Source organism: Tamandua tetradactyla, chromosome 4 (genome assembly GCF_023851605.1).
Source record: "Tamandua tetradactyla isolate mTamTet1 chromosome 4, mTamTet1.pri, whole genome shotgun sequence".
NCBI classification, from domain to species: domain Eukaryota; kingdom Metazoa; phylum Chordata; class Mammalia; order Pilosa; family Myrmecophagidae; genus Tamandua; species Tamandua tetradactyla.
Window position 1 is genome coordinate 191,536,965 of NC_135330.1, and position 12,223 is coordinate 191,549,187.

General features: G+C 36.7%; 1 protein-coding gene across 4 annotated transcripts in view; it reads left to right on the forward strand.

Annotated features, from left to right (window-relative positions):
• Nucleotides 1–12,223, forward strand: part of CDK8 (cyclin dependent kinase 8) — a 155,845-nt gene that overhangs the window by 57,700 nt on the left and 85,922 nt on the right. For 2 of the 4 annotated variants that reach the window (XM_077158892.1, XM_077158894.1), the window contains exon 2: nt 6,605–6,717. The exons of the other annotated variants lie outside the window; for them this stretch is intronic. The gene's annotated coding sequence lies outside the window, so the exon portion shown is untranslated. The remainder of the gene's footprint in view (nt 1–6,604; nt 6,718–12,223) is intronic. 4 annotated transcript variants of the gene reach the window in all.

Sequence of the window (12,223 nt, forward strand, 5' to 3'; positions counted from 1 at the left end):
TTACACATTAATAAAATATATTCTTTTTATGGCATTTGTCATTTAGAAGTATTTATCTCTTTCAAGGTATAAAAGATCCACTTAATACTAGCAAATTTTGTCAAACATGTAAGTGTTAAGAATTTGGATTTTTTTCAGTAGAATCTAAATTTGTTTATGCTTTTTATTTTCATGAGCTGGTTGGAAATTAGTTTTTCAAACTATCTTTACATTCTGCATTAGTCTGGTTATGATAATCACAGATATCTTCTCCCTTTCCTATAGTCTTTTTTCTTTACTTCAAGCCACTCAAAATACATAATTTATTAAATCACAGTTATTATACATGATTAAATTTTTTCTACTTTTCTGTTTTTAATTTTATACAACTGAAAGACCATAGAGCCATGCATGCCACAAATGAAGCTTGAAACTTTAGATAATCTTTTGTTCTAAGGCCTCAGTCTTCTTTTTGTTCATAGAATATTTAACAGATCTAAATGAAAAACCTCTGATAGTTTTTACCTATGCATTGCCAAATAATGGTTGGATGGGCACTGATAGGAAAATTTGAATCTTTATATGTGTTTGTTTTAAATGATAAACAAAAAGTAGTCTTTTATTATCTTCCATATAGCTAGGGAAGGGGTGTTCATTCCTATATGACCCATTTATGGCTATGGTCATGCTCAGACTACTTAAAAATGGTAGCCATTTCTAGTAGAGTTGGTAGCAATATTTCCTTAACAGTGAAAGATTTGAGAGGTCTTTCTTTAGGAAGCCACCTTAGCATTGTGGTTGAATGTGGTTTCTGCAATCAGACTGCCTGGGTTGAAATCCTAGATTTCCTGCCTTCTACCTGTGTGATTTTGGATTCTCTAAGTCTCAACAATTTTCATATGAAAATGTCATTACTTATATTAGTGATACATTTTTTTTCTTCCATAAACATGTACAAAATTTTTCTCATGGCTGTCTGAGTTAAAAGCAGTACCCTGGGCAATCAATAACCTGTTTATACTGAAAAATCCTTGTTTCTTTATTCTGCTTCCCTCTCTAGTAAGATGTTGCATATTTACCTAATTAAAATGAGACTTAATTCATTTCCCGGTGCCTGCCCATGTGAAAAAAAGAAGAGAGAGAGACTTAATTCCAACGTTGTCATATAGATCATGTGGGTGGGGCAGTGGGTGGAAGGAAACAGGGAAAAGACATAGGTTTCTTCATACTAGTTTTAAACTTATGTGAAGCATTGTACCTATACCTGGGACTATTATTAGGCAGACAGGGGGAGTTTATCATTCCATTCTTATTTATGAATTAAAAGTTGCAAATTTATCGTTTTTGTAATACAATAATGTTAGAACACTGAATGAAGCTGAATGTGAGAATGATAGTGGGAGGAGGCCTGGGGGCACAAATGAAATCAAAAGAAAAGATAGACAGTAAAGACTGAGATGGTATAATCTAGGAATGTCTAGAGTGTATAATGATAGTCACTAAATGTACAAATTTAAAAATGTTTTTGCATGAGGAAGAACAAAGGAATGTCAATACTGCCGGGTATTGAAAATAGATGGCAATTAATATTTTAAAACTTTAACCTATGTGTGAGACTAAAGCAAAAAATGTTTATTAGGTCCAAAATTTATATTTTGACTAGTGCATTTCCTAATATAACTTATGTGGACAGCTTAATTGAACACCATAAGTACATGGAATCTTGAGTGGGGCATAAGGTTTTGTAAGTTTGTCCAGAGTGATGCCCTGATAAATCCCAGAGTGATTTGAGCAATGAATAAAAAAGTGTTTACAAAGGTCCCTTGGGGGAATGGTGAGAAAGGGGGAAAATTCAGCTTCCCCAAGTGGAGAATTCCTGATATTCTCACAAGCAGTGGGGACAACCAAAGCAATAGGCTGAGCCTCCAATCTTGGTTTTTGTTCATATGAAACTTAACCCAGCAAAGGATAGGCTAAGCCTATTTAAAATTAGGCCTAAGAGACACCCCCAGAGAACCTCTTTTGTTGCCCAGATGTGGCCTCTCTCTCTCAGCCAACATGACAAGCAAACTCACTGCCCTCGCCCTGTCTACGTGGGACATGATTCCCAGGGGTGTGGCTCTTCCTGGCAACATAGGACAGAAATCCTAGAATGAGTTGAGACTCAGCATTAAGAGATTGAAAAACCTTCTTGACCAAAAGGGGAAAGAGTGAAATGAGACAAAATAAAGTGTCAATGGCTGAGAGATTCCAAACAGAGTTGCAAGGTTATCCTGGAGGTTATTCTTACACATTATATAGATATCACTTTTTAGTTAAGGTGTAATGGAAAGGCTGGAGGAAACTGCCTGAAAATGTAGAGCTGTGTTGCAGTAGCCATGTTTCTTGAAGATGATTGTATAATGATATAGCTTTCGCAGTGTGACTGTGTGCTTATGAAAACCTTATGTCTGATGCTTCTCTTATGTACCTTATCAACAGACGAGTAAAACATATGGATTAAAAATAAATAACGGGGAACAAATGTGAAAATAAATTTAATAGATTGAAAAAAATTTATAGTTTTGGGACTTATTATTAGCCTTTTGGGTTATTGACAATAACTTCCTAATTAGTCTTCTTGCCTCCAGTCTTGATCCTTCCAATGTACACTGCTTTCTGAAAGTCTAGTCTAATCAGGTCTTGTTAATGTTCCTGTGCTTAGCATTGTCAAATATCTATGTTATTCAGTTGACATTTTGATAAATTATATATTTGTCCTTTGTCCAATTTAAATCTCTTCCCACTGTAATTTTTTTCTTCCAGAATTTTGGGAATTTCTATTTTTGTACTTGAATAGTGGTAGTTCAATTTAACTGGTTCTTTGTTTTTTTGTCCGATAGGTACATAGAATTTAGTTAAAAACATAATTCAATACATGGCACTAACTATCGTTGTCAATCTGTGGAAGGTCCTACTTTTTCTTTCTTTTTTTCTTTATTTTTCATTCTCTCACCTCTGTCCCATTCCCTTCTTCCATTATGATAGGCCCCCATTTTCATTTATTATATGTCTTTCTAGCCCAAACATCTTTATTTATATACTTGTTTCCATGAAAATACTGTTTTTCTATGTGGTTTTAAATTTTAGATGAAGAGCTCAGTGGGTATAAATCTTATTCCATTTTCTACTTACCTTGGTATATACCTGATTCATTCCTTTGACCAGGTATTCCCACATTTTATACATTTCCAGTGATGTGCTCCTAGTATGTCTATATTTGCTTCCACCAGTATGTCGCTTTTTGCAGCTATGTGAAACTTTCCTGCCTGATAATCAGAAAGTGAATTGCTTGTGGTAGGAAATATACTTATTTAATTTCATTATTCTAGATTGTTCTCTGAAATGTTTGTACAGTTTATACACTTAATAACAGTACATGAGAATTACCATTCCTCTATATCCCCGTCGGTATAAATAAGAGCCGTTAAAGTAATGTTAAATATTAGTCTTAAAAGATACTGGAAACAGTGAGAATAGAATGCAAGATGGAGAGAATATAGGTGTATATTAATTTCTTTAAATAGAGAAACTTTTTTACTAGAGTTTTGTCTATAAATTCAGGCTTAATATTATGTTACTAATGAACCACTCACATGCTCCATATGTGAGGCAAAGCTGTACTGACTTCAGCTGTCATCCTGTATATTCTTTAAACAATGAACATTCATAACGTTTTTGATTATTGAGTATTGATGGGCTAGAAAGTAATTTTGATTTGGTGGCTATATTGCTAGAAAGGTAGACATTTTAAAAGGTGGATTAAGGGGCAAAAGACATTTTTAGGATGTCTTTATAGCACCTCACTCTTGAGGACTTATTCACAATAACACTTGGAGTATATAACACATGAACACTTAGGAAATGTTCAGGTACGCTCATATGTCTGACTATAACACAGTACTTTTTAGAAAAAAGTGTTTGGGGCCAAGTAGAAATAAATTAGGTAATGTATGATAGCAGGAAAGGCTAACCATTTAGGATAAAAATATTATGCATTGGGTTTTGGTTTTAGTGTTGCCCATTTCTTTTGGCATGAATGTTAAGGAGAAAATAATTATTATAAATGACCAGTGTCAAATTATGCTATAAATATAATTTTATTTTTAATAGAGTTCAGAAAAGTGGCACTTTAGAAAGCCTGTTTAAGAAAGGTTGATTGATAAGTGGTTTACTTCGATGGAAAACCCCTACATTCTAGTGATATCTGATATAATGTTTGTGTAATCTTGTAACTGAACAAAAAGGGAAAAAAGAGTTCTTTCTAACCTTCAAGACAAATATTTTTCTAAGTGTTACGTAACTGTTTCTCCAAACAAGGTAAAGATGAGTTTGAAGCTTGTGAGCTAAGAAACTTGGCTTGAATTCCTTGAGATAATACAGACAAGAAGTCTTCATTGCTAGGTTTACAGGAGGCATTGTAATTTCTTGGAGCTGGGCATCCAGAGCTGCCAAGAAACTTGAAAGTAATCCCTGTTGATCTGTCTCATTTATTGCCATATCACCGGTACAATAATAGTACCAAGTACAGAAACTCCCCTCAAATTACCAGGAAATTCCCTTAAATCTAGAATTAATAGTTTAATAATCTTTTAAATTGTCGTTAACCAAAAATATGTCATTAACCAAAAGGTTTTGAATTTCATTTGTCAAAATGATCAAAAGAGCAGAACATGTTAATGTGACAAGGGACTTGAAGGAAAAGATAACATGTCTAGCTAAAGATGTGCTCTCTCAGGGTTTACCTGATATAAATGAAAGGAAATGTTTTAGTTTGCTCTACTGCATTGTAACTTTAGTGTAAAGTAATTGGGTATGATAAATGATAAAGCCCACTGTAAAGAATACCAGGAATGCAACCATAGTCAAAGTTTAACTTGCTATAGAAAGAGAGAGTGCATACCTGAGGAAGCTTGTGATGTCTCAGTAAGTGGAAGTGAGGAAGGTTTTTTTTTAAAGGACTTGGATTTAGGCTGAAAGATTCTAAGACTAAGGGAGGTGGAGACCAACTCTGGATTGGATATTGTCATGAAGGGGGGTCATTTTAGTAATTGGTATCCAGCACTTTGTTCAGGAGTAAGAAGAGTGAAACATAGCTGGGGACTTATTGTCAAACAATAGTTACTCAAAAAAGGAGTATTTTAGTCATTTTTCATCTTTGGTATGATCTTGGGCAAAACTTCATGTCTTGTTAGCCTTGTCATTGTCTGTTACACCTGTCACAGTCTGATTATCAGTAGAGCTTATTTTAATTTTCTCAGTCCTTTTTTGGGACATTTCGGGACGTTATATTCTGTGAAATTTAGATCTACGCCATTGCCAGAATTACATTAATCAGAAGAAGGTTTGAAGGCCCTCATTTGTTGTTGGACTAAAGTCAGTTCTTTATATATACATTTTTGTTGTTGTTATATGATTAGCTGTTGAATCATCTGAAGTGAAGATGGTGGTGCAGGAACTTTTATGACTCTGGAGATCACAATTTGAGCAGTCACACTGAAAGATGCTAAGAGGTTATTAACAGAGTTTGTAATGCACTCCTAAACCAAGAGCCAAGGTCCCCCAGTGTGGTTTTGGTGGCCAGAAACCTTCCTAGCTGTGACATCATAGGGGCGGACTGTCCTGTTTACTATTCTTAGTTTACTATTTAAAGAGTTGCTTAGTAATTGAGTGTGTTTGGCCAGGAACTAGAGTGAATTGAGGAAGTGGCTACAAGCTATATACTTGTTTTGAATTCATATTTTAGTGAAATTATTAGCAAGTTGTAGCCTGATATTGGACTTATACAATATTATGAGTAAACATCTTGTGGGTATTGTTAAGAGGTAGCAGTGTCTATTAACAATTCAGAAATTTAAACCAGGAGAAAGGGGAGGAAAGCTTGGAAAATAAAACGTGTGAATGTGATCATCTTTGGGTCTGATGATCTAGCTTATAACCTTGATTGGAAGGTCATTTGAATGGAAGTTCAATTGTGGTTTTTCTCTAATGATATTTTGAAAACAGCCAGTCAACTAATCTGATATCATATAGAGCTGATTAAATAGCTAAGCTAGCAAGGGAAGACAGTTGTATACATCAGTGATAAGATTGAACAGCTCTATAAAATTCATTTCATTAACCGGAATTATTAGATTGGCAGAGAATGGGTCATCTGTTGGCATATAATGCACAGTTACTTTAAAAGAATTCAGTCAGTGATTACCCAGGAAATTAGAACATATTAAGAAAGTGAGAACTTTGACAGACTTGTGATTTATAGCATAAAAATATTCTATCATTGACCTTGATTGACAAGGTTGTTAAAACCTAGAAACAGAAATTAATTTGACCAAACTGTACCAGGTTTTGTATGAGCGAGTCTGCCTCTTCTCAATCTGAAAAGTACATAATCATTGAAACCTGTGTGTAGTAATATAAGTTATTTACATATGATTAATCTGTAAAGACTGAACTTCTCTTTTTTACTTGTCACAAAAATCTGTTTGGAAACAAAAAGAGTTTTTGCAGTAGTTTTGAATTAAAATGTGAATAATGTCAAACATACCTAATTATTTCTGTTGTCCTTTCTTTTTTAATGTGAAAGAGCAAATCTTTGTGTTAGCTGGTGGCCTCTCCAGGAAATCTGAAGATATTTTAGGTGTAGAAGACATTCTAACGGTTTTATTATTCTGAATTTGGGACCTAAATTCACAAAAGGTAAAACCAAAAAGAGTTTTAGATGATATAATATGTAAACATAAGTTGTTATATCCAAAGATATAAAATAAATACAGGCAATATTTGAAAATATAACAAGAGTAGTCATTATTAAGAACTTTATTTTTTAAAATAAAGAATTTTTATTAAAAATGATTAAAATATGACAAAGACAAGAATATGCATTTTAAAGCCGTCTTTTTGAACTTTTGTATTCTTTCTTTATTTGGAAATAGTAGGATCATTAAAAATACAAAAGATATTTATACCAAAGCAGGTCAGTCTGTTCAGTTGACATCTCTAACACATTGTGACCAAACCGGTTTAATCTTCAGAAACGCTAAAATTCATTCCGTAGTCAAACAGTTATATACCTTTCCTCCATGGTAGCCAATGTATCCCAGCATGCAAAGACAGATATTTATGATCTGCTTTCAAATTTACACATAACTAAGGGTGCAAGGGTTGTTCAGTGATAGAATTCTCACCTGCCATGCTTTTTCCATGTGAGTATCTCATTATTGCAGCACCGTTTGTTTAGTTTTTGTTTTTTCTTTTGTTTGCTTGCTTGTTTGTTTTAGGGAAGTGTTCAGGCAGAGAATCGAACCCAGGTCTCCCACATGGCAGGCGAGAATTCTGCCACTGAACTGCCTTTGCACTTAGATTGTTTACTTTTATGAGGTATAAAACATTTAAATATGTGGGATGGGAGAGAGTACTAGTGGCAGATTGAATTTTCTTTTAGTTTATTGAGAAGTAAGAAATTGTCATAGAGTGATTTGACCATTTTTAAATAGTAGGAAGTAGGTGCTGAGATGAGTGGATGAGTCTGTTTACCACCCCCCCATCACTCTTACTGTCTTCAGAGGACCGAAGTCTAGGATGTTATCCTCAAAAAGTAGATATAATAGGATTTGTTATATTCCTGCATTAATCATCTGGTTAGATCAATACCCTGAACATGAAAGTGTCTAGTAAACTTATTTTGATCCCAATTTCATTTTATTTTTGTGTTACCAACTGTTATTACTTCAAGTCTTTCAGAAATCATTCAGACTTAATGTACTTTAAATAAAGTACAGATGTTCTTAATGCTTTTTTCTCTTAAATATGTTTTCCTTTATTGTCCAAGTTTTTTTTTTTTTTTTTTCGCGTGGGCAGGCACCGGGAATCAAACCTGAGTCTCTGGAATGACAGGCAAGAGCTCTGCCTGCTGAGCCACTGTGGTCCACCCCAAGTTTTCTTTTTTTTCATAATGAGTATTTTTTTTTTACAGTGAAAATATTTTTTAGTTAGAGAAGTTGTATGTTTACAGAAAAATCCTACATAAAATAGAGTTCTCATCTACCGCCCTCATATTAACACCTTGGAATAGTGTGATACAGTTGGTACAATTCAAGAAGGAATGTTTTTATGATTGTACTAATAACTATCATCCATGGTTTTAAAGGTTTACTGTGCTGTTTAGTTCTATGTTATTTTCTTTTTATTTTAGTAACATAGTGTTTTAGTTTGCTAGCTGCCGGAATGCAACACACCAGAGATGGATTGGCTTTTAATAAAAAGAGAATTCATTTTGTTAGTTCTTCAGAGGAAAGGCTGCTAACTTTCAACTGAGGTTCTTTCTTATATGGGAAGGCACAGGGTGATCTCTGCTGGCCTTCTCACCAGGCCTCTGGGTTCCAACAATTATCCCCGGGGTGATTTCTTTCTGCATCTCCAAAGGCATGGGCTGAATTGCTTGGGCTATGCTCCGTTGCCATCAAACAGCATTTATTGCAGCAGGCACACCTCCTAGCCGACTGCAGATGTAATCAGCAACAGGTGAGGTTCACATACCATTGGCTCATGTCCATAGCAACAGAACTAGGTGCCTTCACCGGGACAAATTGACAAATGAATCTAACTACCACACATATATGTAACAGAAAATGTCTCCTCTTGACCACAATAGAACATACAACTCTGTGCTGTCAGTCACGTTCACAGTGGCACACCACCATTAGCGAAACTGTTCCATCAACCCAAGTAGAAACTCTGTACAATTTAAACATTAACTCTCCATTCCCTACCCTCATGCCAGCCCATGATAAGCTATTTTCTAGTTTAAAACCCTATGGAGGGACTTCCGGAGAAGATGGCGGCTTAGTAAGACACGCGGATCTTAGTTCCTCCTCCAGAACAGCTACTAGGGGAGTAGAAACAATACAGAACAGCTCCCGGAGCCACGACAGAGATCAAAAAGACAGCGTACCCCATCCTGGAACGGCTGACTGGCTGAGAGAACCCGCTCCGGTGAGATCGCCAAGGGGCGCGGGCTTCCCCAGACCGGGGCGGCAAGCGGCCGGAATCCCTCCCTTCCTCCTTCTCAGGCCAGCTGGGACAATTAGACAGGCGGTCCCCTCAAGCTGCGGCGGCTGGCGCCCCCCCCACGCATGGCCCCCCGGACAAACTGGGAGAATTGGATCGGAGATCCCCAGGCTGCGGAAAACGGTGACCGGGGTCCCTTCCAAACACGTGACTTCCCGGTCTGGCTGGGAACGGTGCACTCTCCAGGGCAGCGGCGGCTGGCGCCCTCCCGCCACGCTTGGCGCACCGGGCCGACTAGGAGATTCGGACGGGCGCTCTGCCGGGCTGCGGCGGCCGGCGACCCTCCCCGCGTTCGGATCCCTGGGCCAGCTGGCACTCTTCCAAGCCGCCTCGGCTGGCGAACCTCCCCCATGGCGAGAGTTTTCCAAAGTTAAAGGACCCACAGCACCATTTACTGGTGGGACCCGCAGACAAACGTGTGCCACGAGCGCCACCTACTGGGCAGGATAAGAAAAACAGAACCCAGAGATTTCACAGAAAAATCTTTCAACCTGTTGGGTCCAACACCCAGGGAAATCTGACTAAATGCCCAGACGCCAGCAGAAGATAACGGATCACGCTCAGAAAATTGAAAATATGGCCCAGTCAAAAGAACAAACCAATAGTTCAAATGAGATACAGGAGCTGAGACAACTAATGCTGAATATACGAACAGAAATGGAAAACCTCCTCAAAAACGAAATCGATAAATTGAGGGAGGACATGAAGAAGACATGGGCTGAACAAAAAGAAGAAAGAGAAAAACTGAAAAAACAAATCACAGAACTTATGGAAGTGAAGGATAAAGTAGAAAAGATGGAAAAAACAATGGATACCTACAATGATAGATTTAAAGAGACAGAAGATAGAATTAGTGATTTGGAGGATGGAACATCTGAATTCCAAAAAGAAACAGAAACGATCTGGAAAAGAATGGAAAAATTTGAAGAGGGGATCAGGGAACTGAAGGACAATTTGAACCACACAAATATATGTGTTCTGGGTGTCTCAGAAGGAGAAGAGAAGGGAAAAGGAGGAGAAAAACTAATGGAAGAAATTATCACTGAAAATTTCCCAACTCTTATGAAAGACCTAAAATTACAGATCCAAGAAGTGCAGCGCACCCCAAAGAGAATAGACCCAAATATGCGTTCTCCAAGACACTTACTAGTTAGAATGACAGAGGTCAAAGAGAAAGAGAGGATCTTGAAAGCAGCAAGAGAAAAACAATCCATCACATACAAGGGAAACCCAATAAGACTATGTGTAGATTTCTCAGCAGAAACCATGGAAGCTAGAAGACAGGGGGATGATATATTTAAATTACTAAATGAGAAAAACTGCCAACCAAGACTCCTATATCCAGCAAAATTGTCCTTCAAAAATGAGGGAGAAATTAAAACATTCTCAGACAAAAAGTCACTGAGAGAATTTGTGACCAAGAGACCAGCTCTGCAAGAAATACTAAAGGGAGCACTAGAGTCAGATACGAAAAGACAGAAGAGAGAGGTATGGAGAAGAGTGTAGAAAGAAGGAAAATCAGATATGATGTACATAATACAAAAGGCAAAATGGAAGAGGAAAATATTATCCAAACAGTAATAACACTAAATGTTAATAGACTGAACTGCCCAATCAAAAGACATAGACTGGCAGAATGGAATAACAAACAGGATCCTTCTATACGATGTCTACAGGAAACACATCTTAGATCCAAAGATAAACATAGGTTGAAAGTGAAAGGTTGGGAAAAGATATCTCATGCAAATAACAACCAGAAAACAGCAGGAGTAGCTATACTAATATCCAACAAATTAGGCTTCAAAAGTAAAACAATTAAAAGAGACAAAGAAGGACACTATCTACTAATAAAAGGAACAATTAAACAAGAAGGCATAAGAAACATAAATATTTATGCACCAAACCGGAATGCCCCTAAATACGTGAGTAATACACTGCAAACACTGAAAAGGAAAATAGACACATATACCATAATAGTTGGAGACTTCAATTCACCACTCTCATCAATGGACAGAACATCTAGACAGAGGATCAATAAAGAAATAGAGAATCTGAATAGTACGATAAAAGAGCTAGACTTAACAGACATTTATAGGACATTACATCCCACAACAGCAGGATACACCTTTTTCTCAAGTGCTCATGGATCATTCTCAAAGATAGACCATATGCTGGGTCACAAAGCAAGTCTTAACAAATTTAAAAAGATTGAAATCATACACAACACTTTCTCGGGTCATAAAGGAATGAAGTTGGAAATCAATAATAGGCGGAGTGCCAGAAAATTCACAAGTACGTGGAGGCTCAACAACACACTCTTAAACAATGAGTGGGTCAAAGAGAAATTGCAAGAGAATTTGGTAAATACCTCGAGGCGAATGAAAACGAAAACACAACATATCAAAACCTATGGGACGCAGCAAAGGCAGTGCTAAGAGGTAAATTTATTGCCCTAAATGCCTATGTCAGAAAAGAAGAAAAGGCAAAAATGCAGGAATTAACTGTCCACTTGGAAGAACTGGAGAAAGAACAGCAAACGAATCCCAAAGCAAGCAAAAGGAAAGAAATAACAAGGATCAGAGCAGAAATAAATGAAATTGAGAACATGAAAACAATAGAGAATATCAATAAGACCAGAAGTTGGTTCTATGAGAAAATCAACAAGATTGATGGGCGCTTAGCAAGACTGGCAAAAAGAAGAAGAGAGAGGATGCAAATAAATAAGATCAGAAATGGAAGAGGAGACATAACTACTGACCTCACAGAAATAAAGGAGGTAATAACAGGATACTATGAACAACTTTACGCTAATAAATACAACAGTTTAGATGAAATGGACAGGTTCCTGGAAAGACATGAACAACCAACTTTGACTCAAGAGGAAATAGATGGCCTTAACAAACCAATCACAAGTAAAGAAATTGAATCAGTCATTCAAAAGCTTCCTAAAAAGAAAAGTCCAGGACCAGACGGCTTCACATGTGAATTCTATCAAACATTCCAGAAAGAATTAGTACCTACTCTCCTCAAACTCTTCAAAAAAATCGAAGTGAAGGGAAAACTACCTAATTCATTCTATGAAGCCAACATCACCCTCATACCAAAACCAGGCAAAGATATTACAAAAAAGAAAACT